The sequence below is a fragment of the Trichosurus vulpecula genome, chromosome 5 (genome assembly GCF_011100635.1).
Source record: "Trichosurus vulpecula isolate mTriVul1 chromosome 5, mTriVul1.pri, whole genome shotgun sequence".
In the NCBI taxonomy this organism is placed as follows: Eukaryota; Metazoa; Chordata; class Mammalia; order Diprotodontia; family Phalangeridae; genus Trichosurus; species Trichosurus vulpecula.
Window position 1 is genome coordinate 206,338,192 of NC_050577.1, and position 13,317 is coordinate 206,351,508.

Genomic DNA, 13,317 nt, shown 5'->3' on the forward strand with positions numbered 1-13,317 from the left:
TATACTATCCTATTCTGCAATACTATGTTAGAGAAAACTAGACTAGAATAAAGCTTATTATTAACCCCTTTGAAGCTGGCTTTCCTGTCTGACCAGATCAAGAGTGAACCTGTTAGAGCCTGGAGTTTGAAACCTTCAGTGCCTCCTGTGTGTTATCTGTTTAACATCTATGATTCCCTAAACTTCTGGACATCAACCCTAGAAGCTTTCTTAACATTAGAAATGCTTCTACCTCTGCCTTGTCTTCCTCTGATCGGTGAGTTTGTCCCAAAACCTCCATTTGAGCAAGGACCAAGAGAGTCCTGGACGCAGCTCTAATCAGGTTATAAATTTGTTAAATTTTCAGTGTGAGCATTTAATCTTGGAAATTAGCAATGAATACAAATCAGGGATTGATTTATTGTTTTGTTGGTTGCCTAGACTTAGGAAAGTACTAAAAATGCAGATTAAACTTAAAAGTGTGTTTGCATACTTTTTTCCCCTGGATAGTCTGGTTGTTAATCATTTATCAGTACATGCTTGTATTGTTTATTGTTCTAAAAATATTGCTTGAGCTCAATAGGTGTGCAGTAGAAGGCTCAGGAAATGAATGAAATCAACGCCATTCTGTATGCCTGGGGACTGTAGTCTAATAACAATAATAATAATAATAGGCATTTATATAATGTTTTAAGGTTTGCAAAATGCTTTACTTTACCCTTGGGAAGCATTTATGTGCCTAAGCCCCTATGCTTAGTACAAACCTAGTTCAATTCACACTCCCTGGACTCCTTCTGGACCTTGGGACACCCTCCCCTCAACTCCCTCCATTAGAATGTAAGCTCTTTGAGAGCAGGGATTATCTTGCTTTTTGCTTGTTGCTTGTACTTGTGTTCCCAGGGCTTAGCACAGTTGCTTAGCATATAGTAAACACTTAATAATATTTCTAACTGTTTTTGTGTCTGTCTACTAATAAATTAATAATTACATAAACTAATTAGATCTAATAACTAGAGCAAAGCATCCTGGCCTGGGCTGTTGCTGTTATTGATAACTAAGTAGCACAATAGATTGTTTCAATTAGTATCTGAACTAGTGTTAGCTATACAGTGCTCCATTTCTTCATCTGTAAAATGAGGCCATTAGAGTCAATATCTTCTAAGAACTCTTCTAGGGCTAAATCTATGATCTTATTCTCTGCCAACAGCAGTTAGGGACAAGTGCCAGAGAATGAAGGACAAGAATAAGCTTCCTCTATGGAATCTTCTCTGATCCCCTCCACTAGAGGTTAGCTGTCTCCATTGAACTCTCATGAAACTTCCTTTAGGCTTCTTCTAATGTGCTCATGCTTCTACTCTGAGTTACTGTGTTACTTTCTTTTTTTTTTTTTTTGCAGGGGGGAAGGCAGGGCAATTGGGGTTAAGTGACTTGCCCAAGGTCACACAGTTAGTAAATGTGTCAAGTGTCTGAGGCCGGATTTGAACTCAGGTCCTCCTGACTCCAGGGCCGGTGCTCTACTCACCAGGCCACCTAGCTGCCCCAAATTACTGTTACTTTCTAACATGTCTTATCACTCTTATGAGATGGAGGAGGTCCTTGAAGCCAGGGACTGTGCCTAAATCCCATAGTATCCAAGATAGTGCCTTTCACATAATGGGTACTTTATGTGGAATCGCATTGACTCTGACTTAATTAAGAGATTCTGTTATCTAGGGAGGGGTAAAACAGAAACCCAGAATCCCCGAATTTCAGAGTTGGGAGGGATCTCAGAAGCTATATAGTCCAACGCATGCCAGTATAACATGTCCAACAAGTGGTTATCCAGCCTCTACTCAAAGATATACAATGAGGGGGAACCCACCACCTTCCAAAGCAGCCCCCTCCCCTGTTGTCAGGGAGTTTTTACTGACATCAGGGTCACATTTGCCTCTTGGTGACTTCCATCAATTTCTCCTGATTCTGCCCTGTAGGATCAATAACAGCAAAAGAGTAATAATGAAAACAATAGCTAACATTCCTGTAGTGCTTACTATGTACCAGACACCGCACTAACAACCTTGGGAGGTGGGTGCTATCATCATCCCCATTTTACAGATGAGAAAACTGAGGCAAACAGACTAAGAGACCTGCCCAAGGTCACACAGCTAGTGTCTGAGGCTGAATTTGAACTCAGCTCTTCCTGATTCCAGGCCTACCGCTTTATCCACTATACCACCTGGTTGTCAAACAGAACAAATCTAATACGTCTTCCAAATGGCAGTTCTTCAAATATTTGGTTGTCTTGTTCATTCTGAGTTTTCTCTTCTCCAGTCTACGTATCTCCAGTTCCTTCAACAGCTTGTCGTATAGCTTGGCTCAAAACTCTTCCTTATCTTTCTTGCTCTCCTCTGGATGCCCTCTACCTTTTCAACATCCTTCATAAACTGTGGTGTCTACAACTGAATCTAATACTTTGGATATGGTTTGACAAGTCCACAGTACAGTGGAAGCATCACTTCTCTATTCCTGGAAGCTACATTTTTCTTGCTGTAGCCAAGAGTACATTGGGCTCCCCCGTGACCCTGCTGAATCATATTGAATAAGCCTTCAGCTCCGTCTTCAAATAAACTGCAGCCTAATTGTGTCTTTCCTGCCCTGTATCTTATTTTTGTCTAGCATTCTTCCAAGAGACTAGTGAGGATCAGAGGTCTCTGGAAGGGACTAGTGACTGGTGACTTTTGTCCATTTTCTTCTTGTTCCCCAAGCCAAGGAGGAAGAGAAGATTTTAACCTTGAGAGAGGTGGAGAATGGTGGATGTGAAGGACTTGTCAGAATTCTATATGTTGAGCTTTTCAAGGTCAATCTGACTTCAGGATGAATGTCTACAGTCCCCTTAATCGGGGGTGAAGAGGAGTCTAAGGCGCTGAGAACATTGCCAGGCATGTAGGGATGGATGTCTATCAGTGAGACTAGCTTGATGTCCCCTTTTCTTCCAGAGGAGAAGAGAGATCCACTCCCCTTTTATTCACTTTCATCTATTTCCTGCTCTTAGCCATTCCCCATTCCCCATTAGAGAGCAGGACAAAGGGAAAGCAAGCCACAGTATATCTCCTTTCTCCTCCTGACTGCAGAGTGGACAGATGGAATTAGAATTGTTATCTCTTTGGATGGTATATTGAGGTTTTCCATTGATGAGCTTGAAACCGCATTAAAGTTGGATAGCTATCCAAGCTATCCCTGTGCTACTAACTTGAAAGCAAGTGGGGAGATTGGAAAGGAAGCAAGGAAACCTAAAGGTGATAGATCAGTTGTCCTTGTATCTGTGAGTCCTTCCCTGACTACTTGAGTCCACAGTGATCTCTCTATCTGATGAACTTCTAAAGTCCTAACAATACTACTCATTACATAATCGTATACTGTCTTCTATTTTTATTTAATTATGATGCATGCATGTGTGTGTGTGTGTGTGTATGTGTTCTATCTCCCTCATATAGCTTGTGTAAGCCTTGTCTTGGTGCAGTTCACATTCTTTTTTCTTTCCCTGCCTGTTTCTCTCCCCTTCCCACCCCCAACCCCCATGTTATCATAGAAATTTGGTAGACCAGAAGTAACTGCTCTTGGATGTCTAAGCATTTCCTAGAGATCTCCAAAGTCCTTGGTTTTTAAACTTGAAAGGACTTGAAGTGGAACCAGTCATGTGAACAAACTCCTCCAGGAATCTAAATTGGTGGCATTCATTTTGGTCAAGACCCCTCCTTGCTTGCCAAAACATATGAGCAGTGAAGAGCAATTGACTAGGCAAGAAGGCTGAGTATGGTCCTGACATACTTTCCCAAGCAGAACAGAGCTAAGTACAGTATCAAGATGTGACCAAACATGAAAGGACTTGGACAGAAGCAAGCACTAGAGAGCAGATCAGGCATGTCATGGGACAATGACATGCACAAATCCATAGGAGTTGAGAAAATTACTCGGTGAAACAGTGTAGATGGAAAAGAGAAGAGGGCCCAGAATAGAGCCCTGTGGTATACCATGGCTTGTGGCTAAAGATCTAGCAAAGAGGAGGTAATGGCTCAGAGAAAAAAAATGTCCTGGCCACAAGGATTACAGGATTACCCAGAAGAAATGAAACAAGAGATACGAAATGGAATAGCCAGGAAAGAAAGAATAGCAAGGAGAATTGATGCCTTAGAACAGGCAATGGAAAACTTCACCCAAGAATTAAGTGCCCTGAAAATTTGATAGTGCCACATAAAAAATTCAATAAGATGATAAAACATATTAAAATAAAATCAAAAGACTGAAAAAAAGAAGAAAATTAATAAATAGTACATAGAAAACAATCGGCCTGGAAAACAAGTCAAAGAGAGATAATCTAAGAATTATTAAACTACCTGAAAATCATGTACCCCCTAAAATATCTGGATACCATATTTAAATAAATCATAAATTAAAACTGCCCAGAATTATTAGAAACAGGGGCCAAAGCCAAAATAGAAAGAATCCACTGGACATCTCCTGAAAGAAGATTTTTTCCTCAAAATGAAAACTCCCAAGAATGTCAGATAAAATCCAGAGCTTCCAGCGCAGAAAAGCAGAAATATTGAATCTACTATTACCTGATCAGAATGCAATAAAATTTTAGTTGATAAAGGACCCTAAGGAAAGATTAGAAATACAGTTGGAGACTAAATAACAGAATTCTAAAGAAATAATGGGAAAAAGAACAAACTCTAGGAACAATAGAAAACTTCACCGAAGCAAATGTCAATAATGAGACATAAAGCCAAACTTTCTGGGATATAGCCAAAGCAGCTCTTAGGGCAAAATTTATGTCTCTAAAAGCTTTCATTAATAGAGAAAGAACAAATCAATGAATTGTCTATAGTAATAGATAAGTTTTTTGGGGGGAAAGATGATGATGTCTGTTTTGAATATGTTGAGTTTGAGATGCCTACAGGATATCCAGTTCAAAATGTCCAATAGACAGTTGATGATGTGCAAGAGAATTTGGGGCTGTGTGGGGAGCCAGCTATGTCCTGTTTAGGTCTCTTAGACCTCTGCAAGGCAGGGTCAGTTGAGAATGGGTCTATGCATGGCAAGGCTAGTTTTAGGATAAGAAGACTTGGCAAAGAAAACCTGCCTTTGTAGCTGATTATCTATATGGGAGATGACAGAAATGCTTGTCTGGTTATCTATAGGCGAGACAACATAAATATTTCAATTTGGTTAGCCTTGAGGAAAAATAGTATCTCGCTCCCAGGAACAAGGAGATAAAAAACTTAATCAATGCTTTATTGTACTCTTCTTTGAAGTCTGGATGACTCAGCAATTAACCTGTATAAAATACTGTCGGTAACTTCATTAAAATCAGTCCATACCCTGACTATATGATTCACCTAGCCCCATGTCTTTGCCTTTTGTGTCAATTACTTCATCATATATTCATGCCACTGAGGGCACAGGGCTGGATATAAAGATTTGGAAATCATCTGCATAGAAATGATAACTGAACCCCTGGGAACCAATGAGATCATCAAATGAGATACCCTAGAGGGAAAAGAGAAAGGATACACTATAAAGCCTTGGTGCCATAGGGAAGACCAGTTAGTGAGTGCAACCTTGAAGATCCAGCAAATTGATAAGGAGACTTGGGTAATATGCTCTATGAAGCCCCTGATTTTCTTGAGTTTCATCTCACTCAAGTCAGCTCTAAACTGAGGGCTTAGAATAGGAGACTACACTTGGGATTTTGGAAATTTTTTCTCTAGCTTTGGGATTTAAAAAAAATTTTTTTTTGAGAGGGGAAGGCAGGGCAATTGGGGTTAGTTGACTTGCCCAAGGTCACACAGCTAATAAATGTGTCAAGTGTCTGAGCCTGGATTTGAACTCCAGTCCTCCTGACTCCAGGGCTGGTGCTCTACTCACTGCACCACCTAGCTGCCCTATAGCTTTAAGATTTTTAAATTTTATGTTCTTTCTTTTATTATTCATATTGCCCTTTAAGCAGGTTTGCCTTAGTGATACTGAAGCTAGGAGCAATGGGGATATTCCCATTTTAAAAGATTTCTTTTTCCTTGGTGTTTTTGAATTTTGAGCTAAATTTTTGCACAGTTTTTCTTGCTGTTTCTTGGGAAGAATTTTCTTTTTTTCATTTTTACTATTTCTATTTTTAGAAGCTTATCTTTAAACATGTTTGTGTTATTTACTGAAACTGCTGTTTTCTAGTTTTGTTTTTGTCTTTTGCTTTATTTCATTTTTCCCTCTTTTATGATTGCTTAATCATAAAATCTTTGCATTCATGAATATTATGAATTCAAAGTGCCTGGTTTTGATGCTAATTAACACATGTTGAAAATATCATGTGCATGTGTTATTTGTCTACATATATATTCATAGTTGGTATTGGAGTACAAGCAGTGGTGGGACTCAGCTGGTTTGCACTGGTTTGGTAGAACTGGTACCTAATTTTAGGTTGAGTTCAGAGAACCCGTTGTTAGCAGGGGCTGAGCCCTCCACTTCAGCAGCAGAGGCAGCGCCTCAGCTCGGTTCAGTGGAGAACTGGTTGTTAATTCATTTGAATCCCATCACTGAGTACAAGTATTATAAGTGCTTTCCTATGATCTTGTACATGTAATTTTGTGTCACCATTAGTTTGAATACTTATTGTACTGTTTTATTTTCTTTGTGTTACTTGCATACAATTATTGCTTGATTATGTTATTAATGTGTAATATTGTGTTTCTAGGGCCTAACTTAGTATTATTTGTTTGCTGAGTAACATAACCATAGATGAATTTAGTGAAAAACAAATAGTTTGATTTGATTCCAATGTATGGGCATAGAACCACACAAAGAAGAAAAGGATAGTGGAGGAGTTACATACTCTGTATAATGCTTTATACAACCAGCTTCCACTCTTCTCTTTTTCTCAGTCAGACCTCAGTCACAATTTATTTATTTATTTATATACCTTCACATTAAACATATTTTCACAGTGGTCAGGTTGTAAAGAAGAATTATAACCAATGGAATGAATAATGAGAAAGAAGAAACAAAAATAAATAAATAAAAACAAAAGAGAGAGGAAATAGTTTGCTTCAATCTGCATTCAGACTCAGTAATTCTTTCTCGGGATGTGGGTAGCTTTTTCCATCAAGAGTCTTTTGGAGTTGTCTTAGAACCTTGTATTGCTGAGAGGAGCCAAGTCTATCAAAGTTAGTCATCACAGATACCGTGTGTCTGTAATCATGTATAATGTTGTCCTGATTCTGCTGCCCTCACTCAGCATCAGTCCATATAAGTCTTTCCAGGTTATTATGAAGTTTGTCTGCTCCTCATTTCTTGTAGCACAATAGTATTCCATTACGTTCATATACCACAACTTGTTCAGCCATTCCCCAATTGATGGGCATCCCCTTGATTTCCAATGCTTTGCCACCACAAAAAGAGCTGCTATAAATATTTTTGTACGAAGATGGTGGCTGGAAAGCAGGAACTTACTTAAGCTCTCCCCCAAATCCCTTCAACCACCTGTTAAGAATGGCTCTGAACAAATTTGAGAGCTGCGGAACCCGCAAAATAGCAGAGGGAAACAAGTCTCCAGCCCAGGAGAGCCTGGGTGGTTGCCGGGAAGGGTCTATCACACGGTGCTGAGAGCGGAGTGCAGCTCAGTCAGCCAGCTGGGACAGGCCTTGGGGCCATGAATCAGTGAGCTGTGGCAGTTACCAGAATTCTCAACCCACAATTGCCAAAGAGCAGGTTAGTGGGAAATTGCAGGATTGAGTTCAGAGCAGTCCAGCCACCAGCTCTACAGGTGGCGGAGGTGGTGCAGTGGTGGTGGCGGCAGCAGCAGAAAGCTCCTGAGGCTGCTTCCAGAGCTCCGGCATCAGCTGCTTCCCAAGTCCCTGTCTCACATGGTGGGAGGAATCTAGCAGTGGATCAGAGCGGGAGTGCAAGGAGCACTTTGTGGGCACAAAGGCAGATTCTCTTGCTGTGCCCTGCTTGGATCTGTATTGTGGTCCTGGTTGGCAGTTCTTGGGGGAGGAGGAGCTCTGCTGGGACAGAGCCTGGGGTGACAGTGGAGTAGAAGTAGCTCTGAAAACAGCAGTGCTTGGACCCTAAAGCTTGGGACAAAGTACTTTCTACTCTACAAGCAGTCATGCCCGACGAAAAACTGAAGGGTCAAGTAGTTGGCTGGGAACACGAACAGGCAGAAAAAATGAACTCAGACTCAAACTCAAACTCTAGATTCCTTTTTTGGTGACAAAGAAGAGCAAAACATACAAACAGAAGAAGTCAACAAAGTCAAAGAGCCAACATCGAAAGCCTCTAAATATTTTTGTACATGTGGATCCTTTTCCCACTTGTGTGATCTCTTTGGGATACAGCCCTAGAAGTGGTATTGCTGGGTGAAAGGGTATGAACATTTTTATAGCCTTTTGGGCATAGTTCCAAACTGCTCTTCAGAATGGCTGGATCAGTTCACAACTCCACCAACAATGCATTAGTGTTCCAATTTTCCTACATCTTCTCCAGCATTTATAATTTTCCTGTTTTGTCGTGTTAGCCAATCTGACAGGTGAGATGTAGTACCTAAGAGTTGTTTTGATTTGCATTTCTCTAATCAATAGTGATTTAGAGCATTTTTTCATATGACTGTAGATATCTTTAATTTCTTCCTCTGAAAACTACCTGTTCATATCCTTTGACCATTTTTTATAGTATTTTCTTGGCTTGTTGTGCTTATTTCATTCTGCATCAGTTTATGTAGATCTTTCCTTGCTTCTCTGCATTATATTAATCTACCACAATTTGTTTAGCCATTCCCTAATTGATGAGCATCTTCTGTTCAGAGGTTTCCAATTCTTAGCACAAAGTGCTGCTATAAATATTTTAGAGCACATAGGGATTTTTTTCTTATTGATGGCTTCCTTGGGGTATAAACTGAATAATGAAGTTTCTGGTTCAAAGAGTACTGATATTTTAGTCACTTTATTTGCATAATTCCAAATTGCTTTCTAAAATGGTTGTACCATTTCAAAGCTCCACCAACAACGTACCTATCTTTGCCCAACCCCTCCAACACTGACTGTTGCATTTTGGGGGGGTCATTTTTGCTAATTTACGGGATGGGAAGTGAAACCTCAGAGTTGTTTTGATTTGCTTTTCTCTTTTTACTAGTGATTTGGAGCATTCTTTCATCTGATTGTGGCTACTTTGCAATTCTTTTGCTAACTGTGGTTTTTTTTCCATATTCTTTGACCATTTATGTATTAGGGAATGGCTATTAGTAATATATACACCTATACACACAAACACAGACACACACAGACACACAGATACACATACACACACATATCTTGGATACCAAACTTTTATCAGGAAATTTGATACAAAAGTTTTTCTCATCAGACTACTTCCCTTCTTAGGTAGATGAATCAATCTTGTCTGTGTTGTTTCTCTATACTCTTCATACAATCATGGTATTCACTCTAGGCTTTGCCCTCTAGGTGCTTTCTGCCACTGTCTTTTGGGTTTGTCTTCATGGATCCCCTTTTCCACTGTGTCTCATTTCCAGAACAGTGACAATTATTACAGTTGTCAGAGAGGGTACTGCCTCATGGTAGGGCCCCTTCTCCCTCCACAACAGTGATTATTCAATTGTTTTTCTGCTATTTCTAACTTTTTGTGACCCCATTTGGGTTTTCTTGGCAAAGATACTGGGGTGGTCCTCCATTTCCTCCTTCAGCCAGCTCCTTTTACAGATCAGGAAACTCAGGCAAACAGTGGTAAGTGATTTGGCTAGGGTCACACAGCTAGTCTGAGGCTTGGTTTGAATGTAGGAAGATGAGTCTTCCTGACTGCACGCCTGGCACTCTATCCACTGTTCTGCCTAGCTGCCCCTATTATTCAGCACACCACTAACCTATACCCTCTCTTGTTGACCTTCTTTTCTACATTTGCCTGGAAATCTCCCCGTGTCCATGCTCTCCCACTCCTCCAAGTTTCAGTTGCCTCCAGGAGTTCCAACTTCCCCCCTTTCAGGAAAAGTATGCTTTTCAAGTACCAAATTCCCGTAGGCCTCTTCCGGTGTAAGGTCCTTATCTCTCCTCACCTAAAATTTCTCTTCAGTCATAGGAGCTTTGATCAGTGGAACTCCCTTCCATCTCCAAAGTTTCCCCACTTTCAATCTTTCCCTCCTCCTCCACGCCAACTCCCTTGTAGGTTCTTCTCTTTCTGAGACCACAGAGGTCACCTTTCCCTCATTGCTTGATTTGACCCCTGGGCATCACTCATTCCTCTCCATCCCCCTACTGCCTTTCCTCCCCCTTTCATGTATTCTCCCACGTTGTGGTCTAGTCCCGCAAAAAAGTCTTCACCTGTGAGCAGAGTCTTGCTAGGTTTTGTCCATAAAACCCCATCTGCCTCTTACCTGTTATTGCTATGGATTTCCATCTTCACCCTTGTCTTCTTGTGTACTTTTAGAAAGAAGTCTCTTCCTAGTCTCTCTACTTCAGTTTGTTGCTGTTGCCGTTTTTGACTGCTGCATTTATCTCCAATTCTTTATTTCTGTTGCTTAGGGTGTTCGAGAAGCAAATTATCCCTTTAGGTCTGGTCTTCTTTGTGAAAATGTTTCAACCTCTTTTGTATTGTTGAAGTCTCTTTTTTGTCCTACATGGTTAAGCTCAGATGTGCAGGATAGGTCGCCTTGAGCCAAACCCTGAGCTCCGGTGTTCTTTAGAATACATTCTTTTCCCTTCTCATTTTTCTAGTGCACACAGAACAGTCTTACATTATTTGAATGTCTTTTCTTTTGTATTTGAGAGTTTTTCTCCTGAAAGCTTGTAGAACTTGTTATTTGTGAACTGAGTTGTAAATTTATCACCACATGTATTTTTTTTTAAAGGTGAGTAGAATAGTGAGGACCTCTCATGAAATCATGAAATCTTAATCTCAACCTTTCTGTAAATTGAATGAGATCAGCATGGCTCAGGGCTTCTGATTGACAGCTAGGTGTAGTTACTGAGAAATCACCTGACTTATAGGAATCCGGAACTTAGAGTAGCTGGACCCACTTCCTCCCCACTACCACCTCAGCACAAGCCTCACCAAATAAGGAAAAAGATGTTTTTATGAGCTTGCATTGGCTAAACTAGCACTTCCTTGTTCCTGGGTTAGATTTCTTGCGAGATTGTGAGCCTGAACTCTACCAATGAGGGTGAAGGTCAGTGGTGGGAGGAGGATGGACTGGCTAAGGTATATAATCATGTTTTACTTCCCGTACCGCGCCTCTCCTACTAGCTTGCTTCTAGTAGTGATGACACCCCTTCTCGTGAGATCATAATAAAGAAGTTTTCTGTTTCTACCTCAAGAGACCTCTGATTCCTTTAATTAATTGCTGGCGGGTGGTCTCACCCCACACAAATGCAATTGGGGTTAAATGACTTGCCCAGGGTCAAACAACTAGTAAATGTCTTAGGCCAGATTTGAACTCAGGCCCTCCTGACCCCAGGGCCAGTGCTTTACCCACTGTGTCACCTAGCTGCCCTTCTTATCATATGTCTTGGAGTTTGCAGCCTTTTTTTTTTTTCTTTTTCTTTTCTTCTCTGGAGGTTATCTTCAAATTCTTTCAATTGGAATATCACTTTCCATGTTTAGAAGTTCTGGGCAGTTCTCATCTATCATTTCCTGCATCGTGGTTTTGTGGTTTTTTATTCCTTTGTGTTTATAGCCTTTCTTGGAGATCAGTACGTTTGCTTGCACAGTGAGCATATTTTCTTTTAATGTTATTGTTTTTTGTTTCTCTTCTTCTAGATTGTCATTCACTTCTGTGTATTTGCATTCCAAATCTATTATTCTGGCTTTTTTTTGGTGAGGTTACCATTGCAGATTCAAGTTTTTCTATTATCTTCATTATTTTTGTTGTGCAGGACATAAATTCTGCCCTTGTAATTCTCACTTACCTTTTAAACTACTCAGGAAGAGAGTGTTGTGGTTTCATTTTCCCCTCAAACTCCCCAGGGTCCTCTGTCTCATCACGTGTTGGGTAATTTCCTTTATTTCGCAACATTTATTCATTGGATGCCTGAACTCTACATCTGGAGGCCATATTTCCTTCTGTTGTTACATTTTTTATATTGATTTATCTGTGTATATTCAAGGTCTTTGACATTCTTCTTCCTGAAATCTTTGGTACTTTTGGTCTTTTTTCCCCTTATTTTTCTTATCACTCACTTCCTGACTCCCTCCCTTCTGATTGTGTTTTCCTTAGGGCTGGATCTCAAAGTGCCTCCATCTCCTCCTATGCTGGGCAATTCATGATTCATCAACCTAAATCAATGTCCTGACTGACTTTTGGGTTGTCAGAACTGGCCTAAGATGGGTGCTGTGCTCTTTCCTTTACTCTTGGTGCAGTGCTGCATAACACTCCAAAATGCACACATGATGTCCTGCCCTAGTGACCTATTCCACCCTCTCTGTTTCTTAGTTCTCTTGCCTGGCATTGGCAGTTCAGATCCTGTTTTCCCTGGCACAGGTAGTTCAAAGCTTTGTAGCACTGATGGTTTCAGGTTGTAGTCCCAGCAGGCTCTTGTCCCTAAAGGGCTGTGACCAAGCTGGCTATTGAGGCCTTCAAAGATTTCTGCAGCCTGGAGCGGGGGTCATAGAGAGAGAGAGTGGGGACCAAGATGCAGAGTTAGCTTTTGTTGTAAGCCTATACTTTGTCCTTGGTCCTGCTAGGGCAGCCTTGACGTCATTAGGGTGAGAGGCAAGGGAGGGGGTGCTGAGTGAGCTCAGGGTCAGTGAGTATCAATTCCTATTTTTGGGGGGTAGGGGTTACCTTCTTTTGGATTCTAGGCATCCTAGACCATGGAGATAGCTGAAGTTGCTTTATTTTGGTGCATAATTTCTGTTTTGAAGAGGTTTGAGATGTGGGCATCAGAGAAAATATCTAGTCTACCATCTCGATTGTCACATGATTCTAAGGTGGAACTCTTGTCTTTTTCTCAGAAATTCTTTGAAGTTCTCTTCGTAATTAAGAATAAATTCCTCCCTCCCCCATAGTACTGTGCTCTGTTTTTCTGAGTAAACTAATACATAGATATGTGACATATCTATGTATTATCCATATATCTTTTGCCTTTTGGAATATCATATTCCATGCTTTCTATTTCCCTAAAGTAGTAGCAGCTGGTTCCCAGTACTTGAACTCTATCTTTCTGGCTCTTTCCATATTTTTTTTCCTTTGACCTAGAAGCTCCTTTGGATTTTGTCTATGACATTTCTAAGCATTTTAATTTCTAATTTGGTTTTAAGAGGTATGATGGACTCAATTTTTAAAAATAATTTTATTGATAT